This window comes from Convolutriloba macropyga, chromosome 3 (assembly GCF_964194025.1).
Source record: "Convolutriloba macropyga chromosome 3, txConMacr16.3, whole genome shotgun sequence".
Lineage (NCBI taxonomy): Eukaryota > Metazoa > Xenacoelomorpha > Acoela > Convolutidae > Convolutriloba > Convolutriloba macropyga.
The window spans coordinates 79,965,126-79,978,611 of NC_134470.1; the positions used below are offsets into that span (position 1 = coordinate 79,965,126).

Consider the following 13,486-nt stretch of genomic DNA (forward strand, 5'->3'; position numbering starts at 1 on the left):
AGAAGGGAAATATAGATGGGAGCGAGACAGAAACACAGTAGTGGATGAAAAACAAGAGTCACCATTTTTGACACAAAAAACAGAGGCCATATTTTGCACCGACACGGTCTCGAACCCATGCCCCTCGCTTCACAGCTACAGCTCTACTACCTTGCACTACTGACGCCTGTTACTGTTGTCTATCCGTAGTGGCTACATACGAATATTGGTCGATGGCTTTTTGTCTCGCTTGTTTTTGCTAAGCTGTCTGCTTAATGAGCAGAAAAACATTTGCAGATCAGGCAGTTAAACATGGCCGTGTAGGCTGCATGTTTAAGAAAAGTGTGCATGTTTAAAATAAGTGAATATAGGAGCATTGTTAATCATTGCGTTCAAGTGCGACTTACATTTAATATATTAGATATAGAAGAATAAACAAGAAGGAAAATAAAGGAGGGAGCAAGAACGAAAACAGGATTCACCATTTTTGAGCCAAAAAAACAGAAGCTGGAGCGGTGATAACCGTTGCGTTCAAGTGCGACTTACATTTAATATAACAGATGAGAGGAAGAGAATGAAATGGAGAAAGAAACAAAAGATGAAGGAATAAAGCAAGAACAAAAAGAAGACATAAGTAACAAATAAAAGCAAAGAAATGAGGAAGGGAAGAAAAAGACAATCAACTCCCCATTTTTTATCCTCCCTTCTTGATAAATGTTAAATGTTTTTCCTCCCTTCTTGGGCTCGAATCCATGAATCTCGCTTCACAGCCATAGTCTAATCCCCTTGCGCTACCGAAGCCTGTTGCGTTTGTCTGTTGAACTGGCTACATACGCAAAGTTTTGGTCAATGGCTTTTTTTATCGCTTCTTTTTGCTAAGCTGTATGCTTTATGAGCAAAACACAATAGCAGATTAAACGACTAAGCGTGGTGGTGTATGCTGCCTGTTCAAGGGCCGTTAAACATGTGACGATAGTAGCGCTGTTAACATTTGCGCTCAAATGCAATTTACTTTCATAATATTAGATGAGGGCGAGAGAAAGGAATAGAGAAAAAAATAAAAGATGAAGGAATAAATAAATAACAGAAGCATTATATAAATTTAAAAAGCAAAGAAACGAAGAGGGGGAGAAAAAGACAACCAAATCCCAAATTTGATTCCGAGTACATTATACATCCTTTTCCTCCCCTACTTGGGCTTGAACCCATGTCCCTCGCTTGACAGCTACAGGTATAATCCCTTGTGCTACAGACGCCTGCTGCTGCTGTCAATCGGTACTGGCTAAATAAGCAAAATTTTTATCAATGTCTTTTTTGTTTCGCTTGTTTTTGCTAAGCTGTATGCTTAATGAGCGAAAAAAAAAACATTTAAAGAGCAGGCTCTTGGGCAAGATTGTGTGGACTGCATTCTAAAAGAACGTTAAAACATGTGAACATAGGAGCGCTGCTAAACATTGCGTTCAAGTGCGTCTATTTAATATAGTAGATGAGAGGGAGAGAAAGAAATGGTGAAAGAAAGAAAAGATAAAGAAAGAACGAAAAGAAGATATAAGTAACAAAAAAACAAAGAAATGAAGAGGGGAAGAAAAAGACAACCAACTACCATCCCTGTAAACGATGCATACTTTCCCTCCACCACTCGGGATCGAACCCAGGCCCCTCTCTTCACAGTCACAGGTCTAATCCATTGCGTTACCCACGCTTGTTACTGTTGTCTATTGAACTGGATACATACGAAAAATATTGGTCGACGGCTTTTTGTCTCGCTTGTTTTTGCTAAGCTGTATGCTTAATGAGCAGAAAAACATTTGCAGATCAGGCACTTAAGCATGGTCGTGTAGGCTGCATGTTTAAGGACTGTTAAAACATGTGAAGATATGAGCGTTGTTAACCATTTCGTTCAAGTGCGACTTACATTTAATATATTAGATATAGAAGAATCAATAAGAAGGGAAATATAGATGGGAGCGAGACAGAAACACAGTAGTGGATGAAAAACAAGAGTCACCATTTTTGACACAAAAAACAGAGGCCATATTTTGCACCGACACGGTCTCGAACCCATGCCCCTCGCTTCACAGCCACAGGTCTAATAACTTGCACTACCAACGCCTGTTACTGCTGTCTCTCCGTAGTGGCTACATACGAATATTGGTCGATGGATTTTTGTCTAGCTTGTTTTTGCTAAGCTGTATGCTTTATGAGCAGAAAAACATTCGCAGATCAGGCAGTTAAACATGGCCGTGTAGGCTGCATGTTTAAGAATAGTTAAAACATGTGAATATAGGAGCGTTGTAAACCATTGCGTTCAAGTTCGACTTACATTTAATATACTAGAGAAGAGAAGATATAGAAGAATCAATAAGGAGAGAAATAAAGAAAGGAGCAAGAACGAAACACAGTAGTGGATAAAAAACAAGATTCAACATTTTTGAGACAAAAAACAGAGTCCACTTTTGGCACCGACTCGGGCTCCAACTCATGTCCCTCTGTTCACAGCCACAGTTCTAATCCCTTGCGCTTCCGACGCCTGTGTCTGCTGTCTATTGAATCGGCTACATACAAAAAATATTGGCCGATGGCTTTGTGTCTCGCTTGTTTTTTCTAAGCTGTATGCTTAATGAGCAAAAAAAAACGTTTGCAGATAAGGCACTTAAGCATGGTCGTGTAGGCTGCATGTTTAAGGATTGTTGAAACAAGTGAAGATAGGAGCGTTGTCAACCATTGCGTAGAAGTGCGACTTACATTTAATACATTAGATATAGAAGAAAAATTAAGAAGGGAAATAAAGAAGGGAGTACGAACGAAACGCAGCAGTGGGTGAATAACAAGTTTCACCATTTTTGAAACAAAAGCCAGAGTCCTCTTTTCGCACCGACTTGGGCTCGAACCCATGCCACTCGCTTCACAGCCACAGGTCTAATCCCTTGCGCTACCGACGCCTGTTACTGCTGTCTTTTGAATTGGCTACATACGAAAAATATTTGTCGATGGCTTTGTGTCTCGCTTGTTTTTTTTCTAAGCTGTATGCTTAATGAGCAAAAAAACATTTGCAGATAAAGCACTTAAGCATGGTCGGATATGCTGCATGTTTAAGGATTGTTAAAACACGTGAAGATAGGAGCATTGTTAAGCATTGCGTAGAAGTGCGACTTACATTTAATACATTAGATATAGAAGAAAAAATAAGAAAGGAAATAAACAATGGACCAAGAACGAAACACATTATTGGAGGAAAAACAAGATTCACCATTTTTGAGACAAAAAACAGAGTCCACTTTCGGCACCGACTCGGTCTCGAACCCATGCCCCTTGCTTCACAGCCACAAAACGAATCCCTTGCGCTAACGACGCCTGTTACTGCTGTCTATTGAATTGGCTACATACGAAAAATATTTGTCGATGGCTTTGTGTCTCGCTTGTTTTTTCTAAGCTGTATGCTTAATTAGCAAAAAAACGTTTGCAGATAAGCCACTTAAGCATGGTTGTATAGGCTACATGTTTAATGATTGTTAAAACAAGTGAAGATAGGAGCGTTGTCAACCATTGCTTAGAAGTGCGACTTACATTTAATACAATAGAATAGATATAGAAGAATACTTAAGAACGGAAATCAAGAAGGGAGCAAGAACGAAACATAGTAGTGGATGAAAAACAAGATTCACCATTTTTGAGACAAAAGACAGTCCACTTTTGTCACCGGCTCGGGCTCGAACCCATGCCCTTCGCTTCACAGCCACAGGTCTAATCCCTTGCGCTACGGACGCATGTTACTGCTGTCTATTGAATTGGCTACATACGAAAAATATTGGCCGAAGGCTTTGTGTCTCGCTTGTTTTTTCTAAGCTGTATGCTTAATGAGCAAAAAAAAACATTTGCAGATAAGGCACTTAAGCATGATCGTGTAGGCTGCATGTTGAAGGATTGTTAAAACACGTGAAGATAGGAGAATTGTTAACCATTGCGTAGAAGTGCGACTTACATTTAGTACATTAGATATAGAAGAATAATTAAGAAGGGAAATAAAAAAGGGAGCGAGAAATAAACACAGTAGTGAATGAAAAACAAGATTTGCCAATTTTGAGACAAAAAAGAGACCACTTTTGGCACCAACTCGGGCTCGAAAACATGCCCCTCGCTTCACAGCCACAGGTCTAATCCCTTGCGCTACCGACGCCTGTTACTGCTGTCTATTGAATTGGCTACATACGAAAAATATTTGTCGATGGCCTTGTGTCGCGCTTGTTTTTTCTAAGCTGTATGCTTAATGAGCAAAAAACGTTTGCAGATAAGGCACTTAAGCATGGTCGTGTAGGCTGCTTGTTTAAAGATTGTTAAATTACGTGAAGATAGGAGCGTTGTTAACCATTGCGTAGAAGTGCGACTTACATTTAATACATCAGATATGGAAGAATAATTAAGAAGGGAAATAAAGAAGGGAGCGAGAAATAAACACAGTAGTGAATGAAAAACAAGATTTGCCAATTTTGAGACAAAAAACAGGCCATTTTTGGCACCGATGCGGGCTCGAACCCATGCCCCTCGCTTCACAGCCACAGGTCTATTCCCTTGCGATAATGACTTCTGTTACTGCTGTCTATTGAATTGGCCACATACGAAAAATATTGGTCATTGAATTTCTGTCTCGCTTGTTTTCTCTAAGCTGTATGCTTAATGAGCAAAAAAAAAATTTGCAGATCAGGCACTTAAGCGTGGTCGTGTAGGCTGCATGTTTAAGAATCGCTAAAACATGTGAAGATAGGAGCGTTGTTAACCATTTCGTTCAAGTGCGACTTACATTTAATATATTAGATAGATTAGGGTCCTTACACATTTGTGATCATATATAATAAGTTCGTTCGATGTGTAAAGGTCATTTGACCGTTCAGTTCGACTAAGAGTCAATGAGGAATTTTTATACGCATAGTACTGAGCTTCGTTTCTATTGTCTATCCAACTTTGCTTTCGTTTCTATTGTCGCTTTCGTTTCTATTGTCTATCCAACTTTGCTTTACTCTCAACAACAGCGCCACTTTGTTTTGTTTGGCATGTACACGCAAACTAGCACGTTTACGGGTGCCATATCAGCCAAAAGAAACAACCAACTGACATGGAGGCGAATGGTTCTGAAATAACAGATGAGCGCTTAGTTTGTCAATAACTATCTGAGGCTTAAGGGGGTAGATAACGCTGAACAGAGAGGGCGGAAGATACTTAGGTACCATCCCGCGCAAGGGTGTCAACGCTAAAAAAAATTATGTAAGATTGGTGTTGAATTTATGTAAGATCAACGTTTTTACACGTTTTGCGTTGAATCTAGCGTAGATCTTACATATTTTGCGTTCAGTTTAGCGTAGATCTTACATATTTTGCGTTGAATTTAGCGTAGATCTTACATAAATTCAACGCATTCAAGGCCAATCTTACATAATTTGCGTTGAATTTAGCGCAGATCTTACATATTTTGCGTTGAAATTAGCGTAGATCTTACATAAACTCAACGCTTTCAAGTCTAGTCTTACAAATTTTGCGTTGAATTTAGCGCAGATCTTGCGTATTTTGCGTTGAATTTAGCGTAGTTCTTACATATTTTGGTTTGAATTTGGCGTAGATGTTACATAAATTCAACGCATTCAACGCCAAGCTTTCATATCTTGCGTTGAATTTAGCGTAGATCCTACATATTTTGAGTTGAATTTAGCGTAGATCTTACATATTTTGCGTTGAATTTAGCGTAGATCTTACAAAAACTCAACACATTCAAGGCCAATCTTACATAATTTGCGTTGAATTTAGCGTAGCTCATACATATATTCAAGGCATTCAACACCAATCTTACATATTTCGCGTAGATCGTACATATTTTGAGTTGAATTTAGCGTAGATCTTACGTATTTTGCGTTGAATTTAGCGTAGATCTAACAAATTCAACGCATTCAAGGCCAACCTTACACATTTTGCGTTTAATTTAGCGCAGATGTTGCATAAGAAACCAGAAAATGTTGTAAGGAGAAAAAAAGTAGATCAAAAATTGAACAGAAACCGAACAAAACCTTCGCTGATTGCAAGGCAAAATTATGTAAAATCAACGCTAAATTGAAGACAAAATTATGTAAGATCTCAGCTTAGAAACGCCGAAATTATTGAAACGTCATTCTACAGTCCGATTTATAAAGAGTGCGGTTCGTAGGCTAAATAAGCTTCCGTGGCCCAGTGGTAGAAGAGGCGGCAATAATTCAGATCATTGGTTCGAGTGCCATACCCAGGGGTCTAAGCGTTGATTTTATCTAAGATCAACGATAATTTCAACGCCAAATTATGTAAGATCTGCGCTAAATTCAGCGCAAAATTATGTAAGATCTACGGTAAATTCAACGCAAAATTATGGAAGATAAGCGGTAACCAGCGCTGACATGTCGAAAAATTCACCGCATGTTTCTTACATAATTCTGCGTTAAATTTAAAGACGTAAGTTCAACGCATTCAACCCAGAGTTTTCTAAGAAAATTGCGGTGAAATTTCCGACTTGTCAACGCTAGTTACCGCTGATCTTACATAATTTTGGCTAAACTCCTCAGCATGGGATAGGTAGTTAGATTGCAGCAATTCAATAAACCTCATTAAAAGGCTCCCAAAACTCTGAGGAGCCATTTCCTTATCACAATACTGGCTCGAACTTCATAAAAGATGTCAAAATATTGTCGTATTTACGAGAAAAGTTTGATCAGATTAAATAAAAAATTCTGGTCACAGTGCTTCTAAAATTCTGAAAACCATTTGGAAATAAACAAGCAGATTGCACAAAAATCAAATTTGTTCTCTTCTGGCTTAGTCTTATCAAAGACATTAATTAGCAATAAGCAAGTTTTTAAAAGTGCGAGGAAAAAAATTAGGAATAACTTTGTTCATTTTATGTATTGTCTTCCAATTCTGTGAAAACACGAAAGAGTGGGTCACTGAAACAAAAAACAGTTCCAAACACAAAGCGCACTTTTTCTCAAAAAACTATCTTGCTGTCAAAGAAGGCGTTTGTTAGCGAAAGTTACAACGTGTAGACAAATCTTATTGATCACAAAAGTTTTCATTTAGCGAAATGATCTAATTGTAATAAATGAAAACTTTTTTGAGTCCTTTTGGGAAGAATTATCTGGGCTATCGGTTAACAAAATCCTAATTAATACATCGTATTGTCCAAAAAAAAACTTGGGAAACTATTTCATTGACGAATTAATATCAGAAACTTCCTCGGCGTACTCAATCACTCGCGAAATTTTGCTTTTTGGCAATTTTAATAAATTATATCAACAAGAGAATTTATTCGATAAATTTGCAGGCAATTTTGGACTTACTTTATCAAACACAGAAAAATCAACACAAGCCAATAGCCAAGGCGTAACACTAATCGATCAATGGTTTTCCAGCAAAAACCTAAACCAAGAGGTTCAGATTTTTCCCATCAGTTGAAATGGATCACTTGATTGTTTTGTACACTACCAACTTTCTTGTTGACGCTAAAAACAGGAAGCAACGTTTTATCAGTAGAAACAAAGAAACTTTCGTTTCTATTGTCCATCCAACTTTGCTTTACTCTCAACAACAGCGCCACTTTGTTTTGTTTGGCATGTACACGCAAACTAGCACGTTTACGGGTGCCATATCAGCCAAAAGAAACAACCAACTGACATGGAGGCGAATGGTTCTGAAATAACAGATGAGCGCTTAGTTTGTCAATAACTATCTGAGGCTTAAGGGGGTAGATAACGCTGAACAGAGAGGGCGGAAGATACTTAGGTACCGTTCCTGCGCAAGAGTGTCAACGCTAAGAAAAAAATTATGTAAGATTGTTGTTGAATTTATGTAAGATCAACGTTTTTACACGTTTTGCGTTGAATCTAGCGTAGATCTTACATATTTTGCGTTGAATTTAGCGTAGATCTTACATAAATTCAACGCATTCAAGGCCAATCTTACATAATTTGCGTTGAATTTAGCGCAGATCTTACATATTTTGCGTTGAAATTAGCGTAGATCTTACATAAACTCAACGCATTCAAGTCTAGTCTTACATATTTTGCGTTGAATTTAGCGCAGATCTTGCGTATTTTGCGTTGAATTTAGCGTAGTTCTTACATATTTTGGGTTGAATTTGGCGTAGATGTTACATAAATTCAACGCATTCAACGCCAATCTTTCATATTTTGCGTTGAATTTAGCGTAGATCCTACATATTTTGAGTTGAATTTAGCGTAGATCTTACAAATTTTGCGTTGAATTTAGCGTAGATCTTACAAAAACTCAACACATTCAAGGCCAATCTTACATAATTTGCGTTGAATTTAGCGTAGCTCATACATATAATCAAGGCATTCAACACCAATCTTACATATTTTGCGTAGATCGTACATATTTTGAGTTGAATTTAGCGTAGATCTTACGTATTTTGCGTTGAATTTAGCGTAGATCTAACAAATTCAACGCATTCAAGGCCAACCTTACACATTTTGCGTTTAATTTAGCGCAGATGTTCAATATTTTGCGTTGAAATTAGCGTAGATCTTACATAAACTCAACGCATTCAAGTCTAGTCTTACATATTTTGCGTTGAATTTAGCGCAGATCTTGCGTATTTTGCGTTGAATTTAGCGTAGTTCTTACATATTTTCGGTTGAATTTGGCGTAGATGTTACATAAATTCAACGCATTCAACGCCAATCTTTCATATTTTGCGTTGAATTTAGCGTAGATCCTACATATTTTGAGTTGAATTTAGCGTAGATCTTACAAATTTTGCGTTGAATTTAGCGTAGATCTTACAAAAACTCAACATATTCAAGGCCAATCTTACATAATTTGCGTTGAATTTAGCGTAGCTCATACATATAATCAAGGCATTCAACACCAATCTTACATATTTTGCGTAGATCGTACATATTTTGAGTTGAATTTAGCGTAGATCTTACGTATTTTGCGTTGAATTTAGCGTAGATCTAACAAATTCAACGCATTCAAGGCCAACCTTACACATTTTGCGTTTAATTTAGCGCAGATGTTCAATATTTTGCGTTGAATTTAGCGCAGATGTTACATATTTTGCGTTGAATTTAGCGTAGATCTTACACAAAATCAACGCATTCAAGGCCAATTTTTAATATTTTGCGTTGAATTTAGCCTAGATTTTACATGAATTCAACGCATTCAACACCAATCGTACATATAATTGTGTTGATTTTATCGTGATTTTATCTTACATGATTTTGCGTTGAATTTAGCGTAGATCCTACATAATTTTTGCGTTGAATTTAGATTACATCTTACATAATTTTGCAATGAGTTTAACGTAGGTCTTACAAAATTTTGCGTTGAATTGAGCGTAAACCTTATATAATTTTGCGTTGAATTTAGCAAAGATCTTATTTATTTTGCGTTGAATTTAGCGTTGTTCTTACAAATTAAACGCATTCTACATGGGGGGCGGTACGTGGGGGTGCGGGTACGTGACGTGCGGAGTGGGGGTGTTTGTGCGGGTTGGGGTTAGGTGGGGGGACCGTCGGGGGGATCGTGTGGGGTACGTTGAGGGGGGGGGGGGGGTGTAACGTGGAGGAAGGGGTACGTGGGAGGGGTATTCGGATTATGGAATGAGGTAGCTAGGCACATTTTTGCGGTTTTTTCAAAAGATCAAAAAACGGTTGCGTGCATAAGAAACCAGAAAATGTTGTAAGGAGAAAAAAGTAGATCAAAAATTGAACAGAAACCGAACAAAACCTTTGCTGATTGCAAAGCAAAATTATGTAAAATCAACGCTAAATTGAAGACAAAATTATGTGAGATCTCAGCTTAGAAACGCCGAAATTATTGAAACGTCATTCTACAGTCCGATATATAAAGAGTGCGGTTCGTAGGCTAAATAAGCTTCCGTGGCCCAGTGGTAGAAGAGGCGGCAATAATTCAGGTCATTGGTTCGAGTGCCATACCCAGGGGTCTAAGCGTTGATTTTATCTAAGATCAACGATAATTTCAACGCCAAATTATGTAAGATCTGCGCTAAAATCAGCGCAAAATTATGTAAGATCTACGGTAAATTCAATGCAAAATTATGGAAGATAAGCGGTAACCAGCGCTGACATGTCGAAAAATTCACCGCATGTTTCTTACATAATTCTGCGTTAAATTTAGAGACGTAAGTTCAACGCATTCAACCCAGAGTTTTCTAAGAAAATTGCGGTGGAATTTCCGACTTGTCAACGCTAGTTACCGCTGATCTTACATAATTTTGGCTAAACTCCTCAGCATGGGATAGGTAATTAGATTGCAGCAATTCAATAAACCTCATTAAAAGGCTCCCAAAACTCTGAGGAGCCATTTCCTCATCACACTACTAGCATAAAAAATGTCAAAATATTGTCGTATTTACGAGTAAAGTTTGATCAGATTGAAAAAATTCTGGTCTCAGTGCTTCTAAAATTCTGAAAACCATTTGGAAATAAACAAGCAGATTGCACAAAAATCAAATTTGTTCTCTTCTGGCTTAGTCTTATCAAAGACATTAATTAGCAATAAGCAAGTTTTTAAAAGTGCGAGGAAAAAAATTAGGAATAACTTTGTTCATTTTATGTATTGTCTTCCAATTCTGTGAAAACACGAAAGAGTGGGTCACTGAAACAAAAAACAGTTCCAAACACAAAGCGCACTTTTTCTCAAAAAACTATCTTGCTGTCAAAGAAGGCGTTTGTTAGCGAAAGTTACAACGTGTAGACAAATCTTATTGATCACAAAAGTTTTCATTTAGCGAAATGATCTAATTGTAATAAATGAAAACTTTTTTGAGTCCTTTTGGGTAGAATTATCTGGGCTATCGGTTAACAAAATCCTAATTATTATATCGTATTGTCCAAAAAAAACTTGGGAAACTATTTCATTGACGAAATAATATCAGAAACTTCCTCGGCGTACACAATCACTCGCGAAATTTTGCTTTTTGGCAATTTTAATAAATTATAACAAGAGAATTTATTCGATAAATTTGCAAGCAATTTTGGACTTACTTTACCAAACACAGAAAAATCAACACAAGCCAATAGCCAAGGATAACACTAATCGATCATTGGTTTTCCAGCAAAAACCTAAACCAAGAGGTTCAGATTTTTCACATCAGTTGAAATGGATCACTTGATTGTTTTGTACACTACCAACTTTTTTGTTGACGCCAAAAACAGGAAGCAACGTTATATCAGTAGAAACAAAGAAAGTTAGCTGTAAATAAATTTAGACTTGATCTTTCAAGTCAGGACTAGAGTAACTTATATCAATAAAAAGATGGAAATAGCATTTAAAATGTTTTCATAAATCTTTTCAGTACTACTCTAGAGTTGCAAAGCCCCACTTATAAAAAATTTCAAACAAAGATAAATTGCAGAAAAGAAAACCTTGGCGAGCAAAAGAGCTGAGAAAAATCACGGAAAAACAGACTTTTTAATATCTGGAAAAATAACCCATGGAAGCAAGCGCACACCAGTTTGAAGTATCAGAGAAATTTAGTTAATAGGCCTTTGAAAACAGCACAAAAGGAGTTTTGCAAACAATTTTTCAATGAATTACCAACAAGTAAAGAACAATGGAGTTTCCTCAAGAAAAAATTAGCAAAGGGAGTGTCTCGTTATAGAAAAACTAGATGGTGACGGAGACGTAGAAAATGAACCTAGTATTGCAAATTGTATCAGCATAATTTTCAAAAATTAGGCTCATACAAAGGACAAAAATTGAGCGCTCCAAATTTTTCTAGCATAGAACTTAGGGAAATGTTTTGCTTCAGAAGTCACACTAAAGGAGCTCTATTATACCATTGGTTCACTCGACAGCAATAAGTCTCCGGGTCCAGTCATTTTGAATCCTTGGGCAATCAAGGCAGCAAAGTTTGCAATCGGAATTCTTATGCAGTCTGTTTTTAACAAATGATTAGTCAAAAAATTTTGCCAAAAAATTTGAAACTTGCTTTCACTAGTCCGGTCTACAAAAAAGGGTGATGTAGAAATTTGTGAGAACTATAGGCCTATCTCAATTACTCCGAAGTTTGCAAAACTCATTGAGCACATACTTCTCAATCACGTTAACGAATTTATTTAAAAAACTTTGAACGGTACACAGTTTGGATTTCAAAAACATAGGTCTTCTACAGATGCTGTTTTACACTTGATCGAAGCATTACAAGAAAACTATGATAACGAAATTTTTCTCAAAAAGATTGAAGCGTACGGTTTTTCAGAAAGTGCAGTTGATTTATTTGCTTAATTTCTCAAAAACAGACAGCAGTGTGTAAAGATAAATGATGTTCACTCAGATTGGTTGAAAACAAACCATGGTTTTCCACAAGGAACAGATTTAGGGCCACTAGTTTTTCATTACATTGATTTTTGAGAAAAGGTACAAGGAGACTTCGACATAATTCAATTTGATGATGACACAAGTTTCCATTTAGAAGAAGCAATGTCGCCGAAGTGGAAAAATGTGTTCCTGAAATACTGGAGAAAATAGATAATTATCTAAAGCAAAACAAATTAACAATGAATACCGGTAAAACTGACTTTCTTTGTATCTCGAAAAAAAATTAAAATTTTCATCCAACACTTTTTCGGGGACAGGAAATTAAGCCAAAGTCACTGCAGATATTTGGGTATAATTATTGATTCTAAATTAAACTTTCATGTACAACTCAACAAAGTCCTATCAAATAAGGCCACAGTGATTAGATCAATATACCTTACATGTCATCACTTACCTCTGAAAGCGCGATTGATGCCATTCAAGTCCCTAGTCCTTTCGCGTTTAACTTTTTTTTCAGGACTTGAATTTCTCGGCAATGCAGCGAATTGATCGACAAATCAATTGGGGAATTAAAGTTTGTTATATGAGAAAAGATTTTGAGAGATCTAGAGATCTCAGTAAAATCTGACATTTTGCCTGCAGAACTTTTAAAGAGCCAGATGAGTGCTTCAAAACTTAGGAATGATATTTCATTTCTGAAATCAGACGGCACTCAGAGTTTTTTATAAGTGGCAATGTCTTAGTAAGATAAAGCAACAGAACTGAACAGCTAATTCTCCTAAGGTCGAGCAGTCGATCATTACAAAAAACAAGCATTCAAAAATGGAATAAACTTCCGCGTGAAGTCCGGATCATCAAATCATGCTCAAAGTTTAAACGCATGTTAAAACAGCATCTGCTCCAACAATTCAAACTTGTACCGTTGGAAAGGAACATTGGTGGCTTTAAAAGTTATTTTTACCTTTAAAAAAAGGAACCAAAAAATTTGATTTTTAACATTGTACACGATTTGTATACATTTTTAACTTGAATTATTTAGCACCTGGTTTATATTTTCAATTTACTTGTTTAAAAAATAAAAGTGAAAAATTCGATAAATATGTGCAAAAGTTTTCGTAATATTTTTCCTCCATAGAAGCTCATTTTACTTTGATGAGTACGAAACTTTTGGGGACAGTTTCAATGCGGA

General features: G+C 36.8%; 1 protein-coding gene across 1 annotated transcript in view; it reads left to right on the forward strand.

Moving 5' to 3' along the window:
• Nucleotides 1-13,486, forward strand: part of LOC142336504 (protein SSUH2 homolog) — a 611,495-nt gene that overhangs the window by 486,867 nt on the left and 111,142 nt on the right. The window lies entirely within an intron of this gene.